This window comes from Colobus angolensis, unplaced genomic scaffold (assembly GCF_000951035.1).
Source record: "Colobus angolensis palliatus isolate OR3802 unplaced genomic scaffold, Cang.pa_1.0 Scaffold239, whole genome shotgun sequence".
Taxonomy (NCBI): domain Eukaryota; kingdom Metazoa; phylum Chordata; class Mammalia; order Primates; family Cercopithecidae; genus Colobus; species Colobus angolensis.
This window is the reverse complement of record NW_012115588.1, coordinates 1721873-1746462: the sequence shown is the minus strand read 5'-3', so window position 1 is coordinate 1746462 and position 24590 is coordinate 1721873. Positions and strand designations below refer to the sequence as shown.

The 24590-nt window shown below is 46.3% G+C and overlaps 1 protein-coding gene across 4 annotated transcripts in view; it reads left to right on the top strand.

Moving 5' to 3' along the window:
- Window positions 1–24590, top strand: part of PACSIN2 (protein kinase C and casein kinase substrate in neurons 2) — a 146287-nt gene that overhangs the window by 64307 nt on the left and 57390 nt on the right. The window contains exon 1 of one of the 4 annotated variants that reach the window (XM_011945137.1): window positions 5409–5552. The exons of the other annotated variants lie outside the window; for them this stretch is intronic. The gene's annotated coding sequence lies outside the window, so the exon portion shown is untranslated. Of the gene's footprint in view, window positions 1–5408; window positions 5553–24590 lie in introns of those variants that run through there. 4 annotated transcript variants of the gene reach the window in all.

The window sequence follows — 24590 nt, the reverse complement described above, 5'->3', positions numbered from 1 at the left end:
CTGCACTCCAGCTTGGGCAACAGAATGAGACTCTGTCTCAAAAAATAAATAAATAAAATAATAAATAAATAAATAAATAAATAAATAAATTTCTTCAACAGGAGAGTCATTAAGATACCTGGTTTGCTGTGCTGCTGAAAACAGAAGTATGCTCTATCATTCCTTGAATCATTCATTCCAGTTGTGTTTATTATGTGCCTGTTTCGTGTCAGTGGTAGGAACACGGGCAAACAAGGCAAAATCCTGGTGCATAAGGAACTTACATTCTCGTGAGTGGAGAGAGAAAATATAATAATTTGGCAGGTGAGATTGAGTGTTAAGAAAATAAAACAGAGTTAGGGCTGGAGTATCAGGGCTGAGAAAGACTTTCTTAAGAAGAGGGTGATGTTTGAGCAGATATCTGATGCTGGGAGGCAGCAGATCCTACAGATGTGGGAGGCGGGTATTCCCGGCAGAGGGGAGGCAGGTGCAAAGGTAAGCCAAGTCTGTTGCATCTGGAGAACCACATGGAGGTCACTGTAGCCAGAGACCAGGGTGGGGATTGGAAGGAGCAAGACTGGCGCTGGAAGCAGGGGCTAGAATCACATGGGACCTTGTAATCAGGGTGGGGAGTATCAATAACTGTGATGGTTGACAATAGTTGTTGGCAAGTTTTGAGTTTGGTAGATTGAACCAGGGTAACTGAGACAGAGGTGGTGTGAAGCGGCCACATTCTGGCTCTGTTTTGAGGTAGAGATGATGTGATGTGGACATGAGAGGAGGAGAGGAGTCAGGGATGACACTGGGGCATTTGTCTTGAGCAGCTGTGTCCTGGAGGAGCCTACCCGGGGGATGCAGGAGCAAGAGGTGGGTTTCGGCCAGTGTGTCGGAGAGGCCTGTGAGCCTCCCTGGGGGAGATACTGAGCCAGCAGCTCGGGCCATGCTGGATCTGGAGCTTCAGGGAGAGGCTGAGTGAGGCGGCATCAGCAGATGGATGGAATTTCAGGTCACAGGAGGGAGAGGGTCACCCAGGAAATCAGTGTGCACAGAGAAGAGGAGGTTGAGCCCTGGGCCCCACGGGTGTGCACAGGGTAATCAGGGCACCATTTGGGTGCTTTGCAGGACTGTCTGGAAGTACTTGTCTTGAGAGAATGCAGTTGATACTGCAGGCTGGTTATGATGACTAGAAGATAAGGCTCGTGGATTCCTCTACCGGAAAAGCTTGGATTTCATGCTTATGTAAAGGGAAGGTGCCTACGTGCTGCTTTATTTTCCTTTTGAATTCTCAAAAGTGACTCAATCAGTATATTCTTATGGCAGAATAATTAAGTGATACAGATACACAAAAGCCCAGACTTTCATGTTTCGCCACCCAGAGATGTTCATTCAAGACTCAAGACAACCTTCCCTGACCACCATCTGTCCAGGTAGACCCTGTCACTCTCTGTCCCCCACTTGGCTTCATGCTTCCCCCAGCCCTTACTGCAGTCTCCCGCTACATTACCTGCTGGTGTGGCTTTGAATCCCCGACCCCTACTGGAATATATACAGGGACCTTGTCACTTCTGCCCATCCCGGGACCCCACAGACCCAGCGAGGTGCCTGGCATACAGTAAGTAAGGCTGCGTTACATTTCACTGAATGGAAGAATTCACATTTTTGGTACATAGCCATCTGGACTTTTTTCTGGGTAATCACCCACTCTTAAACAGATATTTTTAGATAAAGCCCAAGTGTTCAGCTTTTTAGATGTAAGAATGCTACTTACGGTTTTGAACGTTACTATAAGCTAACTTTGCACTAGTTGGCTGTAGACTGCTGCTTTCAGTTTCAGCGATGGTGGCTGCAGAGGCCTTCAGAGCCCTTCCTGAGCCTGTGCAGCAGGCCTGGACAGCCCTTCCTGAGCCTGGACAGCAGCCTCAATCGTCAATCCACCTCTTGCTGGCTCCTAGGAGGCTGCCGCTGCAGGCCTTCTTTCCTCATCCAAACTGCTGTGCCTGCCCACCTGCCCACTCCCTTCCCTCCCCGATTCCCTTCCCCTCCCTTCCACAGCAGGTCCCCTCTCTCCCTCTCTCCTTCCCTCCCTCCCTCTCAACCTAATCAGGTATGACTTTGTCTTATCTTTCCTAGTGTTTAGACAGTTTGTTCCTCTGTATCTTGGAGGATTGGTTCCAGGACCCTCCAAAGGATACCAAATCCATGGATGCTCGTCTCTGTTATAAAATAGTGTTGTATTTGCATATAACCTATGTACACTCTTCAGTGTTCTTTAAATCATCTCTAAATTACTTATAATACCTAATAGAATATAAATACAATGTAAATAGTTATACTGTATTGTTTAGGGAATAATGACAAGCAAAGGAAAGTCTGTACATGTTCCCCCGGATTATTTTCGATTCCCGACTGGTTGAATCCACAGACGTGGAACCCTTGGGTATGAAGGGCTGAGTGTGCTCTGAGCTCCTGGACCGCAGGGCCTGCATGGTGTTATTCACTTATTTTCACTTCCATCCCCTAGCTCCTAGCAAGGTTTCTGGCACTCAGAAAGTAAATGTTTTTAGAATATTGGGAGAGATATGTGTAAAATAATTTTTAAAATCAATTTCCTTGGCTTGATATTTACTCAGTTTATTAGAATAAATTAAACATTTTATTGAAAATATTTAAGAATTTGGAACACAGGCTATATCTTGAGACAGCCAAACTGACAAATTTTTATGAAGGACAGGCTCTTTCTGCGTGTGTGTGTGTGTGTGTGTGTGTGTAGTAGGGGTATTGGGTATTGTAATGAAGTTAAGAGAGTAACCAAGACATTTTCTTCAGGGCTTCTCAGATAATATTATTGTATATTGTAATTAGGCATTTTATCATGAATAGAGTTGTCATTAATTTTTCCCCTTTATAAGTGGTCACTGGAAATGTTTATTAGGCAGGTAGCATCACAAAATGTGTGTATGTGTGTGCGTGCGCGTGCGCGTATGAGGCTTAACGTTGAAGATCTTTGTGTTTCTAGAGTTCTCAGTGGCACAGCTGAGAATAGGTGTGTAAGTCCTGCTTGCCAAAGCCATATCCTCCCTGTGGGGGGTGGGGGTTGCCAGAGAGGTCAGGAGGAGTCATACTAGAAGCAAGAAGACTGGGAAGGCGGGAGACTGACATTTGCAGGCACTCACATACAATGTGTGGTTTAAATTCCTACTCTGTGTAGGTCAGCCACCTTTATTCCCATTTTGCTGGTAAGAAGGTAGCTTGGAAGTTAAAACGGGCACCTTTCACAGCCAGTTTAAACCCTGTTCTCTTTCTACTCTCCTTTTTTTTTTTTTTAAATAACTATTTAAGAAATGTTTTGTCCTTCTTATAGAGACAGGGTCCCACCATGTTGCTCAGGCTGGTTTGTAACTCCTGGGCTCGAGCAATCTTTCCACCTCCGCTTCCCAAAGTGCCAGGATCACAGGCGGGAGCCCCTGTGCCTGGCCCCCTCTCCTTGTTTAAGGGAAACTTTTGCTATTAATTTTATGCTTGATTTAAGCCTATTAGTTTCAGATTGTTGCTTGACAATTGAGTTCCCTGTTTGTTTTTCCAAATTACTGGCTAGTTGATTTTATGTGAACTTTTAAAAAAATAAAAGCACTGTCAAGTTAGAATTTATTTACCCGTTTGTCACACCAAACTGGCTGTGTATTCTTCTCTACAGTAGAGTGCTTTGGCTGTAGCTGATACCTTTGAATGAAATAGAATATTTTCTTGAGAAAGCGGCACCATAGTTGAGTGCATAGGTGCCCAGAAAATATTTGAAAACCAAATCCTCTCGTGGTTTATACTTAAAATTTGTTTTTTTACAGATGGGATCTCACTGTGTTGCCCAGGCTGGAGTATAGTGGCTACTCACAGGCACTATCATAGCTCACTGCAACCTCAAACTCTTGGGCTCAAGTGGTCTTCCTGCCTCAGCCTCCCAAGTAGCTGGGACTATAGATAGGCATGTGCCACCACACCCAGCTCTTGTGGCTTTTTAGACTTCAAAGGCATATATTTATAGTACTGGTTGAGAAGGTATTTAGGCAGTTCGTTACTAGATAGCACTTCTGATGGGTGTGACCTCTTCTTGTCCATGTTTACCTAGCATTCTCATGGTGGGCTTTTATCAGGACAGTCTACTTGTTATTGCTGGTAGGTAAATGGAGCAGAAGTCCCTCTTGTGGTGGAGTAACTAGTGACTCGGGCTGGTGTCTGATCTTCAGTGCCCTGCCATTTGTAAATCCTCTCTCCCCTCCCTCACAGCCACAGCGGCTTCCCAGGGTTTGCCCTCCAGGACCAGCCTGACCCTGCACACTGGAGCGTCACAAAGGACCAGTGTAACTCCCCTTTGTCACACAGGTTCCTCTACCTGGGATGCCTTTCCTTGCTGCTCCGGCTGAAGAATTCCCGCTGAAACATCAGCCCTGGGCACCCTTTCTGGGCCCTCTGTGTGTCCCTGTGGCACGTTGTGTAGAACTGTTTCCTAGCTCTTGGCCGCTGTGTTGGAGGAGGTTGTTCAAGTGTCCATCAACCCTGTGAGGATGGAGTGCCCCAGTGCAGGGCACCTGGCTTACTGGCTCAGGAGCTGGGCTGCCGTGGAGCCTGGCCCCAGTCACCGTCTCCCTGGCCAATGCTTGTGGAAGGCCCCTATACTCCAGGCATGTGTCAGGTCCCAGCCGGATGCCATTTGATCCATGCAACCTGTCAGGCAGATTGAATTCCATTTCACTGATTAGCAGTGTCAGGCACACAGCTCTTAGGTATTTTGCCTGAGGCGACTGGATCATTAAGAGGTCACCCCCACCCCCAAGGTCTTGTGCAGACTCATAGATGCAGATTTCAGAGACCTTCTAGATTTGTGCATCCAGGCTAGCATGTTCTTTGGTGGCGTCCCCTCTTGCTGTCTCTCATTTTCAGCTTGTTCAGACCAGGGCTTCAGCTCCTCTTGGGGATTCCACACAGTCACTGTTGGGTAGGGAAGAGCCTGCGAAACTGCCGCGGGAAGAGGCCGCTCGTCCTTTGCGGACAAAGGGCCACAGAGGCTCTTTGTGTGACAGGAAGTCCTGCTTCTAGAACAGGCTCCCTGAAAGTGGAGGGATTAAAAGAAGCTGAAGCATTGACCTGGGGCCACTCTGACTCATGCATGTTGTCAATAATGCCCTTTGTCTGTCTTGGGAACCTGCCACAGCAGACCTCCAAGGGTGGCCTGGAGCGTTCCTCTTCTCCCTGCTTCCCCGCTCACTCTGCCCCCTGTGAATGCCCCTATTTTCTGACCTCCTGACCCATTCTATATTTTTTCCTTCTACTTATGCCAGGAGAATCTTTGTGTCTCATCTGGGCCTATGTGAGTTTTCTTTTTTAGGGTTTAAGTGCATCTCTTGAGTTGGAAAACTTGCAGCTTAAGGGAGAGTTGTCCTACTGGGCAGGTGCCTCTGACTGAGAGGAGGCGTCGTCAGGAAATATGTGGCCATGGCTGCTCTGGCATGATCCTGAAGACTGGCATGAAGGGGAATGGAGCCGTACAGAGAATTTTAGGCATCAGAGTGGAAGCGCGGGCACCGGGACCCACAACCCAGCTCCCTACAACATGGTCCACACATCTCCTGTATTTGTGGCCATCTGTCAGTTGTTAAATACTGCGGTTAGGTGTGAGGACACCAGAAGCGAGGGCAGTGGTGGCAGAGATGAGCTGATGTGTCCTCATGTGCTCTCAAGTCCTGATCCCCAGCTGGATGAGAGAGGATCATGTGCGTGCGTGTATGCCTGTGTGAAGGGATCCTAGGATTATGCTGGAATAACACTGCATCAGTCCTGGGCAGGCAGCTTTACGTGTTGTGGTGTAACTGGGGCTTCTTGCTGTGGGGACATGGTGGCAAATCAGTGAGCACTTGTTCTTTTTGTTTTTTGAGACAGAGTTTCGCTCTGTCTCCCAGGCTGGAGTGCAGTGGTGTGATCTCACTGCAACCTTCATCACCTGGGTTCAAGTGATTCTCCTGCCTCAGCCTCCCAAGTAGTGGGTGAGCCCGTGGTGCATTGCTGCTCTCACCAGGCTTAGAGGCCAATGTGTGCCTCCTTCCTGGATGCAGTGGTGCTCAGTGAGTGCTTCCACTCCTGTCCTCAGGGACAAATCCTTTGGCTTTATTAGCTTTGTCCTTACTTCCCCCTTAGACTGTGGCGGGTTTGGGATACCCATACTTCTGGAGACCCTACCCTGGATTATATTAGATATGTTATACTCACATGTAGTTTAAACACTTCTTTATGTTACAAAAGTAATTGGAAGGATTCTTATAATTTTGCTTTTGAAACTATTTGGCTCTGCAAAGTGATTTCTCCTTCTCCACCTCCTCTGATTCATTTGTGCGGGAACAGTGTGCGTGAAGGGGTGGAGCTGATAGGAGTGTGGTGCTTGTGTTGGGAAACGCCGGTTGTTAATGGTGGCCGGAGCGTGTATAGCGTGGCCAGGAGCGTGGTGTGAGTGGTGAGGCTGGAGGAGCAGTAATACAGCCTGGAGGCCGTGCTGGCCTCGGGAGGAAGGAGGAAGTAGGGGAAGGAGTTTGAGTGGAGGCAAAACCTGAACTTTCCAAAAGACATTCCAACCACCTTGGTAAAGTCGCAGTATGTCATGGAGAATGAAGGGAGTTGGGGACTAGACAAGTGGCTGCGGGTCAGTTAGGACGTTGTTAGGGATTAGGCAGGAGGCAATGATGGCCTTAGCGCAGGTAGCTATCATCATGGGGACAGAGCCAAGTGGGAGGATTCAAGAGATATTGAAGAGCTGGTTTAGTCTGGTCTTGGAAGCTGATTGAATGTGGTAGTGGTGAGGGCGTTTGGTGTGGGAAGAAGAGGAGTTTCTGGCTTGAGAAGCTGGGTGAATGAATGGTGGGACCATTTCTGATGTAGAAAACCCAGGAACAGGAGCAGGCTCATGGGGAAGGGGATAGTTTGCAAGGACTGTGTGATGGCCAAGGGGAGGCATCCAGTAGGCAGAGATGCGGGTCTGGGCCAGACAGGAGATCAGGGGCTTGAGGTTAAAGGTGGTTTGGTGTGTGGGAACAGAAGAGGTGAAGAGGGCCTGGGACAGAACCTGGGGTGTGCCAGCAGCCAAGGAGCAGGCAGAGGAGGTTGGGAGAAGGCACACTGCAGCCACTACAGAAATGAGCTGGTAAGTGTCAGCTCCCTCCCCAGAGACTCCTCTTGCCCTCATCCCCCACTGATTTGCTTCTGTCAGCGGACATCCAATCACTCTGCAGACATTTGAGCATCTACCTCATGCTAAGCACTGGGCATACAGAGATGACACAGCCCTCACCTCTTTTTTTTTTGAGATAAGTCTCGCTCTGTCACCCAGGCTGGAGTGCGGTGGTGTGATCTTGGCTCACCGCAACCTCTGCCACCGAGGTTCAAGTGATTCTCCTGCCTCAGCCTCCTGAGCAGCTGGGACTACAGGGGTGCACCACCACACCTGGCTAATGTTTGTATTTTTAGTAGAAATAGGGTTTCACTATGTTGGCCAGACTGGTCTCAAACTCCTGACCTCAGGTGATCTGCCCATCTTGGCTTCCCAAAGTGCTGAGATTACAGGTGTGAGCCACTGCACCCAGCTACAGTCCTCGCCTTATAAACTGATGTGTAGTGGATGTGCTGTGCCACTCTGCCTTTTTTGCTTATACCCGATTTCGGATGGAAAATAGCTCACCTGCCTTGTCCTCTGTAATGGACGTGTGGTGTCCTTTCTGTCAACTCACCATTGTTTTCTTAGCCTTCAGCAGTTGACTTGTTTCCAGTTTTTGCTGTTATAAATATTGCAGTGATGAACATTTTGTTCAAGCTATTTTTTCTTTGAGTTTATTTGCTTGGGGCATGTTCCCCAGAGTGGGACTTAAGGGTCAGAGGTTGGTAACTGTTATCTGCCTTGTTCTGTATTTCCAGATTTTTCCATGAAGCCTATTAGCAATGTTAGAGTACATTTCTATTTTCCTATAGCCCCGCCAAAACTGGCATTGTCATATTCATTTTCCTTATTTTATAAGTTATTTCCATATTTTAAAGGAAGTTGTGCTCTTTTTCCCAGCATGGGAATTTGTTGTATTATATTTAGCTAGGTTACATTGCAGTAACAAGCAAACCCCAAGTCTCAGAGACTTAACCTAACACAAGTGTCTTTCTCGCTTGGTCTGGGTGTCCCTTGTAGGACAGCTGGGGGTGCGATTCCACAGAGTTCCTCGGGCCAGGCTGATTCAGGAGACACCACTCTCTGAGAGCTACCCCTCGAGGCCTGCTCAGTGGACAGCACAGCAGACAGGAGAGGCTGGGGGCTTTGTGTGGACTTTTCACTGCTGACGTGGCCAGGACTACTAACACAGTCTGGCTTAGCAGGCAGAACTTCGTGAGCGTTCCTGTCTCTGCCCAGCCATCTCTTCTTCTGTTTGTTCCTCTCCAGCAACTTCTTTGTCCAGTGGAACTGGATCCTCAGTCTTCATATCGGCTCTTAATGTATTTTAGGTAATAAGATTTTGTTATCAATTGTGTCTTTTTCTTTCTTTGCTTTCCATATTGTATTGTGTAAAAGTTTAAAGTAAGCTTTGGACATGTTCGTGTTTTCCTCTGATACCTTGTTTATTATCACAAATTTATCATTTCTCAAAGCCAGAGAATAAGCTGTTTTTCTTTGAGTTGCTTAAAATGGATTTTATTTGGCCCCTTATGACACTTGAAATTCATCAAAATATATGACGTCAGGTGATTTTAATCTAAGTTATCTTTGGTCCTTGGTGATGCCTGTTCTGCAACATTAAAACAAAAAACAAAACAAACAAAAAACACCCAACCCCAATCAGCACCTCTTCATGATAGAAAACTCAGCAAACCAGAAACAGAAGGGAACTTGACTGAATAAAGGGTATTAATCAAAACTTCCAGGGCTGGCAGTGAAAGACTGAAAGCCTTTCTTCCTACAATCAAGAAGAATAGGCCGGGCGCGGTGGCTCAAGCCTGTAATCCCAGCACTTTGGGAGGCCGAGACGGGCGGATCACGAGGTCAGGAGATCAAGACCATCCTGGCTAACACTGTGAAACCCCGTCTCTACTAAAAAAATACAAAAAGCTAGCCGGGCGAGGTGACAGGCGGCTGTAGTCCCAGCTACTCGGGAGGCTGAGGCAGGAGAATGGCGTGAACCCAGGAGGCGGAGCTTGCAGTGAGCTGAGATCCGGCCACTGCACTCCAGCCCGGGCGACAGAGTGAGACTCCGTCTCAAAAAAAAAAGAAGAATAGGACCTTGATGTCTGTTCTCAGTCCTTCTGCTCAATATTATACTGGAGGGTCTAACTGGGAACTTTGAAGTTAGACAAGAAAACAAAAGGCATACAGATTGGAAAGGAAAAGGTAAAACACTCTCTGTTCAAAAATGACATGATCTTATATAAAGAAAATCGTAAGGAATCCACCAAAAAAGCTCTTAGAATTAATATACAAGTTCAGCAAGGTTGTAGAATATAAGATCAATATATAAAAATAACGATATTTCTATAATCTAGCAAGGAATAATTCAAAAAATGGAATTAAGAAAACAGTTTCATTTATTATAGTATATAAAGAATAAGTAAATTTAACAAGAGAAATGTAAGACTTATATACTGAAAACTACAAAACATTGTTGAAATAAATTTAAAAGGACCTGAATAAATGGAAAGAGATCTGCATCCATAGACTGGAAGACTTCACATAGTTCAGATGGTGGTACTGCTCAGAGTGACCTACAGAGTCACAGCAGCCCCTCTCAAAATCCCAAATCAGCAAGCCAATTCTAAAATCCCTATGGAAGTGCAAGGGACTAAGAATAGTCAGAACAGTTTTGAAAATGCAGAGAACAAAGTTGGAGAACTTACACTTCCCAATTGACAAAAATGTATAAATCTACAGTATTCAAGAAACACTGATGCGGGTATAAGGATAGACATGGAAAAATGAGATAGAGTCAAGAAAACAAAACTAAACCCCTACATTTATGGTCAATTGACTTTGGACAAGGATGCTAAACCAGTGCAATGGGGGAAAGAAAAATCTTTTCAACAAGTGATGCTGGGACAACTGGATATCTACATGCAGAAGCATGAATTTGGGTCTCTGCCTCATACCACATATAAAACTTAACTCCAGATGAATCACAGACCTAAATGTAAGAGCTAAATCTATAAAACTTTTTTAATTAAAAAAAAATTTTAAAAATTAGTCATAATAAGAGATGTAAAACTCTTAAAACATAGCATAAGTTTTTGTCACCTTGGATTAGGCAATGTTTTCCTAGATGTGACACCAAAACACAACAAAAGAAAAAAATGAGTAAATTGGGCTTCATAAAAAGTAAGAACTTTTGTGCTTCAGAGGATGTTATCAAGAAAGTAAAAAGACAACTCAGAATGGAAGAAAATAGTTTCAAATCATGTATCTGATAAAGATACCTTGAATACATAAAGAACTCTTGGCTGGGTACATTGGCTCATACCGGTAATGCCATTACTTTGGAGGCTCTCTTGAGGCCAAGAGTTTGAGACCAGCCCAAGCAACATGAGATCCTGTCTCTACCAAAAAATTGAAAGAGGGGGGGAAAAAAAAAGGAACTCTTAAAATTCAATAATAAAGGCCGGGTGCAGTGGCTCAACGCCTGTAATCCCAGCACTTTGGGAGGCAGAGGTGGGCAGATCACCTGAGGTCAAGAGTTCGAGACCAGCCTGGCCAACATGGTGAACCCCTATCTCTACTAAAAATATAAAAATTAGCCGGGCGTGGTGGCGGGCACCTGTAATCCCAGCTACTGGGGAGGCTGAGGCAGGAGAAACACTTGAACCCGGGAGGCAGAGGTTGCAGTGAGCTGAGATTGTACCACTGCACTCCAGCCTGGGTGACAGAGTGACAGAGTGAGACTGTATTAAACAAAACAAAGAAAACCCCAAACTCAACAATAAAAAGACTCACCAATTTAAAAATGAGCTAAGGATCTAAACAGATATTTCTTCAAAGGTAGTATACAACTGGCCAATAAGCACATGAAAAGATACCCAATGTCATTTTTCATTAGGGAAACACGAATCAAAATCACAATGAGATATAACTTCCCGCTCACTAAGATGGTTACTATAAAAAAGACAACATGTGTTGGTGAGGACATGGAGAAATTGGAACTGTCACACACTGCTGGTGGGAATGTCAAATGATGCACCCTGTTGGAAGGCAGTCTGGCTGAATGTTGGAAACTCCTGAGTTTGGAAGTTTCTCATTATGACCCAGCAGTTCTAATCCTAGGTATCTACTCAAAAGTAATGAAAACATCTGTCCATGCAAAGGCTTGTACACAAATGGTGATAGCAGCACTATTAACAGCTGAAAAGTGGAAAACAACCCAAATGTCCAGTCACTTGGTAATGGACAAACAAATCATGGTACATTCATACAACGGAATATTGTTTAGCAACAAAAGGAGTGAAGTACTGACACATGCTGCAGCGTGGACGAACCTTGAAGACGTTATGGAAAAAGCTAAAGAAGCCAATCCCCAGAGCCACATATGTTGTGATCCCATTCATCTGAAATGTCCAGCATAGGCAAATCCATAGAGACAGAAAGTAGATTAGTGATTGCCAGGATTGGGAGTAGAGGAGGTTGGGGATGACTGGGGAAGAGTGTGGGGTTTCTTTTTGGGATGATGAAAATGTTCTAAAATGATTGTCATGATGTGGCACAACTCTGTGAACACACCGAAAATCATTATGTACATTTTAGATGGGTGAACTGTGTGTCAATTATTATCTTAATAAAGCTATTAGAAAAATAGCAAGAATCTCAAATACTTCACCCATCATCCCTCCCACAGCCTCTCCTGGCTAAATAATCCCATCCCTTTGGCTATTCTTGACAGACACGTTTGGGTCTTTTTCATTTGTATACCCAGAATTTTATTCTTTTTGAGCCTCCTAAATTGTGACTTCCAGGATTAAACACAAAGCCCCAAGGTAGGAGAGGAGGTGGTGGCGGCAGCAGGGGCTTCACCAGCTTGAAGAAAAGCAGCTGGGTATAGGGAGACCCGGGGCCTGGGGTGGCCCCTCTCCATCATGCTAGTGAGGGCTCTGTGCCCTGTCCCAGGGCAGGGCTTACATTCTGGTGGCACTGCTTCCAGTGGGATTGGCTGACCTTGGGGACTGGGCTTCTCTCCCCCTCCCTTTCCACAAATGTAAAAGGAGGAGTGGATTGAGGAGAAAGTTTGAGAGCTACCTGGTGTAACCTGTATTCCTGTTGACAGGAACAGTGTTACTCATTCAGCAAACACATGCTGATCCACTGCTTTGCACAACGTCTGAGATTCAGAGATGAAGACAGCGTAAGGTCACGATCTAATGACTTACTCTGAACTGCATTTCTTTCCTTCTGTTGTATAAAATAGAAAAATCTATTTTTGGTGTAAAATGACGTCCTAATTACTGAGTAGTTAAGTAGTTTGAGTTTTTAAGTCCATGTGTGTTTTCCACTTGGTTTTACTGTTTGTTCTCTAAAGTGTAGGAATAGTACTAGGTAACATCTGTGGAGCTGACAGCAAGCATTGTCCTGCTCCTGCCCACAGCCGTCGGAGGAGCTTCCCTGCAGCAGGGGGCCGGGGAATCATTCCATTTCAGAAACCCAGTAATGGTGTCTGGTGCTAGGTAGAGTTTTCCTTCATTCAGTAGTTTATTGAAAGCCAGGTAGATGCCACTTGCCACTAACATGCAGTCTCTCAGAAGTCAGGGACTTTTTTATCTTGCACACTGCCATCTCCTGTTCCAGGGACATCGCAGGTGCTCAAGATGTCTTAATTAGCGAAGAAGCAAATGACTAGAGGATGCAGTGATAATGACCTTCCGTTCACCCTGAGGGCTGGGCTGGCCAGGGAGTGTCTCTCCCTCTTGTAGGTAAGGAAACAGGCTGGCGGGAAGTGACTGCTTACAGTTAGGCGGACTGTAAAAGCCAGAGCGGGCACAAGAATCCAGGTCTCCTGACTCCGTCCTTCCACTGTGTGTTCTAGTCCCACCCAGCTTTGAAAGCAAAAGTTGTTGTATATTTCTCATAAAAACATTGCCCTGTGGAAGTGCTTCCCATTCCCACGGTGGCGTTGGCCCCGCTGGAACGGGGAGGGGAGGAGCTGTGGAGTTTCATTGTTCTGGTTCAGTTAGGCCTGCTCTAACCGAATCACTTCTAATCATTTTTATTTCAAATCTTTAGACTCTTCTTGTACATTTTCTTACACTATTGTTTGAATTCTCATGTTAATATCAATTTTGAAAAAGCATCATTTTTGTCCTTTTTAAAGTAACTTTTTCTGTTTTAAACCTGTGGAACAACTGAGTATTTAGGCTGGGGAAGTGTTCAGCCTCCATTTCCACATTCCCAGAGTGCTTGCCAACCGGGGGCTAAAAACATCTTGCTGTAAAAATCAGTCACGGCAAGTCTGCATCTGTCAGCTGCTGTGTTCCCATTGCATAAGATCAACGAGTTTTGGGGACACATCTGATTACACACAGTGAGCTCCAGCTCTTCATTAAGTTGCATAGGTGAGCTAAGAGCTGATGGGCTGGACTGGGACCGGGTGACCTTGGGGCCTGTCTTACCTTTGCTGCTGATTCTGATAGCCTAGGTCGTTGTCAGGTGGAGCAAGTGGTCTGAATGCCACCAGGATTGCTGGCCATCAGCTTGTTTCCTTTGAGCTATAAAGATGTTGGGGACAACATGGTTATTTTAAGGGTTGCTATATGAATCTGCATATAGGATTTTAAAAAAATACTAATTTGTCACGGACATCATTTTTACCTTCTCCACCTTGGGATCCAGCACAAAGAGCACCTCCTCTCTCCCCCTCCCTTGTCTTCCTGTCTTGTTTCTTGAGCACTTGTTTTGGGTTAGGTAAAAAGGGTCAAGCCCTTCCCTTGTGGAGCTCCAGGTGGAGTAGGAGAAAGGTTCTTCACCAGCTGGGCACGGTTAGCACACACCGCAATGCCACTGTGCCAGGCTGTCGAGAGGGAGTTGGTCCCACCTAAATGGTCCTGTAGAACATGCAGTTGGCCTGTGCGGAGCCGTTCATATTTGGACACCCTCTGCTTGGTGTGGTCCTTGGCACACAGCACACACCTGGTGAGTTCTTCCCATAGAAAAAGATTCCCTACCTGCTTCTGAGCAGCTGCTGCTGTGACTGACCTTCCTTTCCTCTAAGGTCATGGGACAGGGAAAAGGTCAGGCTTCTTTCTGACGCCTCCTGTGTGTTCCAGAGGGGAGGCTTCCTTATGCAGTTTCTGCATCAGGGCCTTCCCTTTCTTCTTCAGGCCAATTTTAAGCATAAGATTAACTGGCATATCTTTCTGTGGGATCTTCAGAACCATCTGTGTTTTCACCCTCGGGCTTTAGGAATTCACTGCCTAGCATTCTCTATTCATATCTTCTGCTGCTTCGCGAGCCCAGGAAACAACTTGGAAACTGGATCTGGAGAGAGAGTGATTGATTTCAAAAGACCTTCCCCAAACTTACCTCAAGTGATTGCTTGGTTTATTTAAAAAGCATTTTAAATTTTGCTCAACTTAAATGGCAGTCGTTTTTAGGGCTATCAACTAGAATCTAGTATTTAACATGATGATTTTGTTATACTCTGTACAACTGTGGGTAGAGGGCAGGGAGCAAGTTAGCCAGGAAAAATCAACCAGGCAGGCACAGGTGAGACTTCTACCGCTGTCATTCCAGAGTTCTCCAGTGGGAGATTGAAGCCTTCTGGAGATGGGGGTCCAGACTGCTGGAGCCGGGAGAAGGATCCCCCTGCAGGGCTCCATGTCTGTGTGGCTGGTCTTCAGATTGTGTGAGCCCCGAGGGATGCTGGACTTTGCTGTTCTCAGAGCTGCGTGGGTGCCGTGGAGAGGGCTGGGAGCCGGTGTCCCTGCTCCTCACCCAGAGTGGGGGCCTTGGCCGAGTCTGAGGGAGAGCCGAGTTAGGGGAAGTGCAGGATTTGTGGCCAGGCACGGGGTATGGTAAGTGAAAGCACCTCCTGTGCTGACTCACGTGCCTGACTGCTTGCACGGGGCTCCTTGAGAACAAGGCTGTGTGGAGATTCAGTGTATGGTAGTCACGGCACACAACCTTGCCAGTGATAGAGCCGGACATCTAGAAAGGGACTGAGAGGTGGGCTGTGGTAGTGGGGTTTGGAGCTGAACGAAGAGGTCGTTTTGTTTTGTCTTTGGTGCCCATTTAAGTTCACGCATCATCATTTCTTCTGCTGCCTGCCTGGGCTCACCCACAGCCATCTCACCAGGAACTGCTGCCACAGCTGTCTTTCTGTGCCTCAGACGTGCCAGGCGGGCCTCCCTTGCCTTTTGCTGGGGCTGCCTGTGCTCTGGGGGCCCACATGGCTTACTTCTTCCCATGTTGTCTCAGGTGTCACCTCCTCTGGCGGACCTTCTCTGGTCACTCTGTTTAGAAGCAGTCTCCTTTCTGTCTCCTCCCTATCTCATCCTCACTTATTTCCCTGCGTAGCACCTGCTGGGTCAGTCACCTTTGCTGGAACACAGATTCCACAAGGGCAGGAGTTTTGGTCTGTTCTGTCGCCTGTTGGATTCCCAGCACTCAGAGCACCATGTGGCTGCAGAGGCACCCAATATACAGGTGTTGAAAGAATGGAAAGTAGGCGTTGGTGGGTAGATTACCAGTGCATTTGCAATGGGTGTAAATAGGTATATGCTAATTTAATTTACTCCCCCCGCACCGCCCCTTTTTTTTTGAGGTAGAGTCTTGGTCTGTTGCCCAGGCTGGAGTGCTATGGCATGATCTCAGCTCACTGCGACCTCCATCTCCTGGATTCAGGTGATTCCCTTGCCTCAGCCTCCTGAGTAGCTGGAATTGCAGATGAGTGCTGCCACGCCTGGCTAATTTTTGTATTTTTAGTGGAGATGGGGTTTTACCATGTTGGCCAGGTTGGTCTCGAACCCCTGATCTTAAGTGATCCACCCACTTCGGCCTTCCAAAGTGCTGGGATTACAGGTGCGAGCCACCATGCCCAGCTGTAACCCCATTTTTATTTCTGCTTTGATATATGTAAAAATCCTTTTTCTTTTTTTGTTTTGATACAAAATGCATACTAGATATTTTCACTTAAACCAGTCCATCCTTTGCCTTTGCCTTTGCTTCATGTCCCCTTAGAATGTTCGAGTCTTCATAGGACTTAAAGATCACCTGCTCCATGAACAAGGGAACTGAAGGCCGGAGGGGAGGAGTCTTGTGCTAAGTCCGGGGTCTTTCAGCTCCATCTCTTTCCACTGATACAGGAGCCAGGAAAGGGAACCAACATGGATTGTTTGCCAGATGAGAGACAGATATTTTCCCGCATAGTCTAAGTGAATCCTCAGAAGTCACAGGGTGTGCATTGTTATCCCTGTTTAATGAGTGGAATTCTGAAGTTTTCTTTTTTTTTTTCTTTTTTCTTTTTCTTTGAGATGGAATCTTGCTTTGTCGCCCAGGCTGGAGTGCAGTGGCACAATCTTGGCTCACTGTAAGCTCCACCTCCCGGGTTCACGCCATTCTCCTGCCTTTGCCTCCCAAGTAGCTGGGACTACTGGTGCCCGCCACCATGCCTGGCTAATTTTTTGTATTTTTTTTTAGTAGAGATGGGGTTTCACCGTGTTAGCCAGGATGGTCTCGATCTCCTGACCTCGTGATCCGCCCGCCTCGGCCTCCCAAAGTGCTGGGATTACAGGTGTGAGCCACTGCGCCCGGCCGGAATTGTGTAGTTTTCAACAGGAAGAATGAAGTGATAGAATGTACTTGGGTAACGTGGCCATTGAGACTTGATGGCTAGGTCATCTCTCGGGTGCCATGGAGCCCCTGGGATGCCCGGGACTCTCCAGGCTCTCCAGGTCTCATGCTGTCTGAGGGTGCTGCTTGTGGGGCCGCCTGTGTTCCTTTGGGACCAGTGTGTTTCAGTATCTGGCCCGTGAACCTGTTCTCAGGTTGACCTTGTCTCTGCAGAAACACTTTTTCCTCGAAGCCAGTGTTTGGTTTGGGATTTTGGAAACAAGCTAAATTGAAATCTCTGTAATTATAGGACTTGATGAATAATTTGTGTTGCAAAAGATTGAAAAATCATCCCTCACAAAGTCCATTTTAAGTGTTGCCTAAGTACAGTTACTTCATTGAAACTGCTCACCGGCTGCTGGCAAAGCTTATTTGTGAACAAGTGTTTCTGGTGCTCTGACATGTCCACAGTAGGTCTCTGCACATGTGGAAGAGGGGCAGTCTGTGCAGGAGAGTCTTCTTTCCTGCCCTCCCCACCCCCCGCCATGGGAAAAGGAGAGAAATGGTGAGTTAGGGCAGGGGAAAGGGGAACAGGGAGGAGGCAGGTCAAGGATAATCAGGAATATGGCACAGACACTGCTGGACTCTGAGGTTTCCTAAGAAATCCATGCCCTGGCTCCATTTTTTCTTTCAGTGACCCTCACTGAGGAGCTGTGGGTACCGTGATAGGCACTAGAGAAGGCGGGTGACTCGGGTGTGATCTGATCTACCAGGGTTAACAACTTGGTTGGGGAAAGAGGAATGGGGGCCAAATAATGGCACCATAGGGGAACTATAAAGGGGCAGTGGTGGGCCAAGGGTCACTAGAATGGTGGGAGTCTCCTTGGAGGAGGTGACACTCAAACTGGGCCTTGCAGGGCAGGTGGGAGTTGACCAGGAAGGCGGCAGTCTCCGGTGGCAGTGTGCTGCTTGTGTGGCTATCAGGGCTGGCCCATGAAGGGCAAGGCTGCTGGGCAGGCTGGGAAGCCAGACTGGGGAGGCCCCAGGAGGTGTTCCGTGTGCAGCTGCCACATTGAAAGGTGTGTAAGTGTAGTTGGAGGATGTGCGGCTGAGGCAGGGCCCAAGGGAGGGGGTGTACACACGAGCCAAGAAGGGAAAAGGCGGTCTGCACACATACACAGTGCCTTGAAGGTCTTGCGTTTCTCACAGAAATTGTGCTGTAGCTCTTTACCAAATTGACTGGTGTTTGGGCACACAGTTGAGCACACTCTGGGCCTCGGTTGTATGTTTTGAATTTAGTGTGGTTTTTATTCAAGACCCCAGTGCTCTCTGCACGTTTCCATACTCCCATCTCAACTCTAAAACATGTAAGTTCTTATTCAGATCAACTTGCTGGTAAAATTAGAGAAAATTTCAAAGCTTCTTTTTACTCTCTTTGTCTCACATTTCTCCAGTGGGGAAAAAGCCTGGAAGACAAGTGTGTTAAAGAACTGGCTGTTCTTGTAAGTATTTGAGGAGAACAGTGTGAGTCATTGTAGCTTTTCACTGGTATTTGAGTATCCGGTTTATTTTTAAACAGTTCTGTGAAACTGGAGTTTCTTCCATAGTTTCTGTTACCATGGCGCCATAATATTTCCTCGTCTGCTTGTTCAGACTTTCACACACTTCAGCATCACATTTACAATTCTTTACAATCAGAATATCTTATTCATAATCTCCAGGAATGTTTCTCCAGCTGCAATAGCATTTTTCTCCAAATGGGAAAAGTCCGTTGTTTCTGCCACTTGCAGATGCTGGGAAGAGAGAGGGTCTGGTTCTGTGAAGGACAGTGCAGTGAGTGCGGGGGCTGCAAGGGCCCCTCTCGGGGTTCAAGTGGGTGGACCCATGTCATCTGTGTGGAGCCACTTCCAAGCCTTTAGGCACCACGGTTGAGAGTATGGGATGGACAGGCTGCTGCTTTTGCTTGGGAAGAGTTGGTGGTGTATGTTTTGGTCTAGACGTCTAACACACCACCCTTGGTTCTTTGGTCCCCTCAAACATGAACATGGGTTTGTTCGGTTGCTCTTATTTATTTCGTCATTTATTTTTCGACTTGAATTGAGGCTTCCACTTTGGGCAGGTCTCTTGTTTTGACAATCTGCAGTCCAGAGAAAAACAATGCTGGGCTTGGCAGTCACTGGCAAAGTCGGCTTTGCCCGCCCTCCAGGCATGCAGGATTATTCAGAGAGGTGCCTTTCTACATCTCATTGCTTTGAGAAATATATATTTCTTAAAGAGTTGTTCAGGATTTAAGGAAAGTTGGGCAGGAATATGGAACCATAGAGAGAGTTTATTTCCAATCTCCTAAAGTCTTAGACCTCAACTTTTCAGGGATAACAAGATTTTCCTCTGATACAGAAAGATAATAATAGACTAGGTTCTGAATGTGTGCTTTGGACTTAATTATGGGAACTTGGCTTTGTCAAGTGTTTTCAAATTCTGCTGTAAATATAAATGCTGATTCAATGATACAGCAACCCTTGATACTTGAGAATGTAAAGTGCTGTGTGACTGATTGGATCTTTTGTCTCCTGACACAATTGGCTCCTCTGATTCAGAGAGGACCCCTTTTTGAAGATCAAAAGCAAAATAAAAGTGTGGATTTCTAGTGGCATGTGGACAGGGGGGTGTCCTGGGGGCTGCCCAGGAGGCTCCAGGTGGGAAGTGCTTCTGACTTAGTGGCTACACAAGCTGGCCATTGTGAAAGAATTGGCTTTTTCCTTTTTTTTTTGGTAACAAATGACTTTTTAAGAATCATCAAAATGTTGTTTTGCTCTCAGCTCAAGAAACATTTGTAGTTAGTAATCCGAGTAACTAAATATTTTTTCTCTGCTGTGTAATCCAAGATTTGTCAGTATATGGCCTTTGTGAGTAAAATTGATAACAATAGTACATTATCCTAAAGGTCTTATTTGATATCCTTTTATCAAGTCAACACTTTACTCTCCCACCATTTGGCTTGTAAAGATCCCCAAATGTGTCGCTGTCAATTTCAACAAATGTTAGGAAGGACCTGTTGTCATATGTGAGATATGCTTGTGGCATTTACTGTCTAGAGGGGAAAGCAGACTGCACACAGGTAAAAACTGAGGCAGTGGTATGTGCTTTGAAGAAATATAAAAAGAGTTAGAATAGAAGTTAACAGGCTGGAGTTGGTGGTGGTGGGAAGTGTGGCTAGGTTCTCTAAGCGATGCCCCAAATGGTGTAAGGGAGCCAGCCATACCCTTGTCTCAGGGAATAGCATGCCAGGCAGAGGGAACAGCATGTGCAAAGGCTCTGAGGCAGGCATGAGCTTATTATGTTGAAGAAACAGAAGATCCTGTGCTGGGACAGAGAAGAGTCAGCAGGTAAGGGGGAGTGGTGGGGGAATGGGTGGAAGGGCAGACAGGGGCCAGGTCATGATGGGATTTTCAGTACAGTGGAGGAGTTAGGGTTGAAGTGATGTGATGGTTTGGAGAAGGGAAGTGACATGATTTGAATATTTACAAAGATTGCACTGAAGAGGCTAGAAACTGGAAGTGAGGATAGATTTTCTGTTCTCTTTAACATTGAGTTTTCATAGGAAAACATTAAACGTTTTCATTTTAGCTTTGAAAATTTAGAGTTATTAATACCACCTGTGTTCCTTACAGTTGGGGGTTTTGTGACATTTTCTGAGCTGTTTTGGAAGAGGGATTGTGTAAGTGAATATACCCTGGTTGTTAACCATAATAATAACAACGTGATCTCTGCATGGCTCTGTTAAATTAAAAAATGTAACTATTAATAGTGTGTAAAATAGTTCTCAGCCTAGCCAGCAGCTGGAAGATTACGCATTATGAGAAACTCATCGAGTTTAAACCACATGGGGATTTCTGTGTAGAAATATACCAGTTCCTCCTTCCTTCCTCACTGTTCCTGTTTCAGGGCAGGCATTGGCTGTGTGGAGCCCTCTGAACCCTGGCTGGTCCCATTGACACTGACTTTGTTCCTCCACCGCCCTCTCATCACCTAAGGTCTCTTCTGTCTGGAACACCTCCTGCCTCTCCCACTCTGCACCTGCCCCATTCCCATCCAAGGTTCAACTTGATGTCACTGGCTGGGAAGCCACTTCCTCACTTCGCTGGGTGGAGAGTGGCTACTTCAATCCTCCGACAATCCCAAGGAGTGGTAACCGGCAGTGTTAGTTTTGTTTTCTAGATGAGGAAACTAAGGTTCAGGAAGGTTAAGTAATGTGCCCCTGATTACCCAGCTGGTTTGCAGCAAGACTGGGATTCATTCATTGCTGCTTCTCACATATCATTGCCTCGTGTAAGCCAGGCGCTGTGCCCAGCCATGGGATACAACTGTGAACAAGGCAGGCGTGGGTTATGTGTCTGCCGCCCTCAACACCCTGAGCTGTTTGAGCAGACAGGCTTCTGGAATGGGCATTCAGTGAACACTGAGCGAATGAGTGAGTGAACGAAAGAATTCCCGTCAGCATTCTACTCTTGTTGGGCCCAGGTTGGCGTGCTGCCTCCCTTAACATCCAGCCTGTCACTCTTCAGAGTCATGCACACGTGACTCGCCTCTGCCTTTCCTTGGTGTCTTTCGTTGCCTGTGTCTCACGCAGGAGACAGCACAGCCTGGTGGCTCAGGGAGGCTCTGGAGCACCTGGTCTAGGTTTGAGTCCGAGCTCCGCCACTTACTAGTTGTGTGACTGGGGCAAGTTATTTAAATACTCTTATGCCTCTGTTTCTTCATCTCTAAATTTCCTTTTGAACTTGAACTGTCAAAAACTTGTTTTTTAATTCTTAAAGTTTCCCGCTGACCCAAACCAGATTGAGAGATTGGATCACCAAAACCATGGAGGTATTTTTGCTTTTTATGAGAGTGCCTTTTGTTATTTCAAAATGACCTACTTTCATACTTCCAAATGCATTTTAGAAACATTTCAATTAATTTAAAAGACAATCATTTTCAAATTCATTTATTCAGTGTTTTCCCTTGTTTACGTGGTGTGAACGTGGGTATCCGTGTACTTCTTAGGTCAGGATTGAGTGGGTGCCTCACCTGTGCTATGCTCTGCGTGAGACACGAGGACAGGAGGGTCCAGAGAAGGTCTGGAAGCTGAGACAAAGGTTCTGAGTGTGTCCAGGGCCCAAACCCAGTGGTCCTGGTGCTGCTGCCTGTTCTGGCTATGGAATTGGAGCAGAGAGCACAGGTAGCAGGAAAGTGTATGAGGTAGGCTACAAGTCTCAGAGACCCTCAAAATAACAGTGGCTTAAAGAGAAGTTTATTCCTCTCATCTGCAGAGTCCAGAGGTGACATGGCTGGTGGGCACACCACACTGTCAGAGACCCAGACTACTTCCTCTGTCTTGTTTTGTGCATGGCTCTGTTCCCAAGTCACCTCATGGTTCGTGATGAGAAAAGCATGGCATTCACATTTAACACAGAGAACTTTGTGCTGGCAATGGGACACAAAAATAAACTCCATGTGGTTCCTGCCCTCAAGGATCTTAGTTCTCTTGGGAGAGACAGATGCCTGGATGACCGCCCTCCGTCTGAGGTTGAATGGAAGGAGTCCTGTGTGAGAGGAACACAGGCAGGCAGGCCAGACAGCAGAGCTGACATTTGGGACTAAAGGAAGGCTTTATGAAGGAGGTGGCATCTGATCTTAATCTTAAAGAATAATTAGTATCTTGACAGTCATCTGGGAGGTGGTTTGAGGGAGAATGATACAGTGAAGGGAGGCATGAAGACCTGAAAGGGCAGGGAGCCCCTGCTCGGAGCCCCAGGTGGCGGGTCGCTCTCCTGCCTTGTCCAAGTTGAAGTAGACCATCATTCTAGAGCAGACGTCACACAGTTGGAAAGATGTCCCCAGCTGTGTGATTAGTATGACATCCATTTTAAAAGTGAACAAAAGAACCTGGAAAGCAACCAGACAAGATTGTTTTGGGGTTCTGAGATACTCGTTCTTTGCCTATACTTTGGAAGCAGGATCAAGCTATTCGCAGGCACGCCACTCCCACTGAATATTTCACAACCCACTGAGCCCAGTGCTGTCACTGTGTTTCAGTTCTCAGAAGCCACTGACAGCATCTTCAGTGAGAAGCCCTGAGACCCGGAGTCAGAGCACTTTTTACTGGTTTTGCAAGACACAAATATTAATTGATGTTTACTTTCCCTTTAAATTTTAGCCTGTGTGTGTGTGCAGGACTTGTAGCGTAGATGAGACCTTGTGTTACCAACATTGTAAGTAATTTCTGTGATGTGGACATGCTTGGGAAGCATGGACTTTCTTTATGCTGACTGTGGCTTGTTTCACAGTGAGACCCTGATAATGAGCTCAAGCCTCGGCACTGGGGTCCTGGTGGGTATACTTAACACAGGGCTGCCGTCAGGCCCAGAGCTGATGAAGCAGGGAGGATCTTTGCAGCCATGCTCACTGCACACACACACTCTTATAATTACTTAGCTTTAATTCACGTATATTCTCCTGTAATCTCCTGCTTATAGGAGGCCCTCTTAAAACGTTTTAAACTCAGAGAACTCTTAAGAGCTTGTTCAATCCCACTCTCTTCTTTTCATGTGAAAGTAGTTGGATGCTGAGAAGATAAGGGACTTGCCCAATGTCTCATTGCTGTTTATGGCAAATTTGGGATGAGGCTTCTAAATTTTGGCACTGAGAGCCCTTTGTAAGTGTAAAAAATGACTTCCGAATTATCAAAAATGAAATTATGTTCAGTGTAGCTTTATTGATTTTGTTTGTTTAGACGTATGTGTATTTGTGTGTATTTTTCCTTAAATTTGGTGTTTCAGGTAGGGTATACCCAGTGATTCCCTTCACCAGCCTGATTACCTGCAAGTGCCTCCACCACCATTTTGGGGTGTACTTCATTGTCTTCAGACACTAACACCATCTACTGAGTTGAATGGGCATCAGTCCATCAGGACCGATGAAACACTCTGACAACTTATATATTAAAGGAGTTTCAAATTTAAAATTTCACAAATGAGGCTTGTGTATTTGAAGTTTCTTAAAAATAAAAACAAAACCAACCTGATTTCTGTACTCCTGTTTGTGAAATTAGACGCTATGTGAGGCTCACCTGCCTCCACAACAGCTGAAGTCTTGTTTTATGTGAACGCCTTCTTTTCTTTCCTCCTCCTGTCCATTTCTGATGCATGTGTAAGATGGCAGGTGATATTTCATTGCCTACAGCACTCTCAGATTCAGCACGTGAAGAGACAGTGAATCACTTTAAGGACTTCAGAGGCAGCAGCATTTTTTAGCCAAGCTGTTTCTTTGGGCCATTTTCCTCCTCTGCCTCTCGGGGTGTGTTCCCATCCTTTCTCAAGGGTTTGTGGTTTACCCCGTAAGTGTAGATGGAGGACATCAGATTGAAGTCTTGCTTTTTAAACTGTATCCAGAGGTTCACCAACTCTCTTTGGAATGTGTGAGCCAGAGACCCCCAGGGAAACAGTGGAACAGAAGTGGAAGCTGCATGTGCCGTGACATCCCAACCTGGGCTCTGCCTGGGGACTACCTGAAAACCCAGACATCTGGACATGAGGGCTTGGCTCAGTGGAGTGTGGGACCATGACATGATATTTTACAGCCATGAAAAATGACTGGGGCTGGGCACGGTGGCTCACGCCTGTAATCCCAGCACTTTGGGAGGCCAAGGCAAGCGGATCACCTGAGGTCGGGAATTCGAGACCAGCCTGACCAACATGGTGAAACCCCGTCTCTACTAAAAATACAAAATTAGCCAGGCGTGGGGGCGCATGCCTGTAGT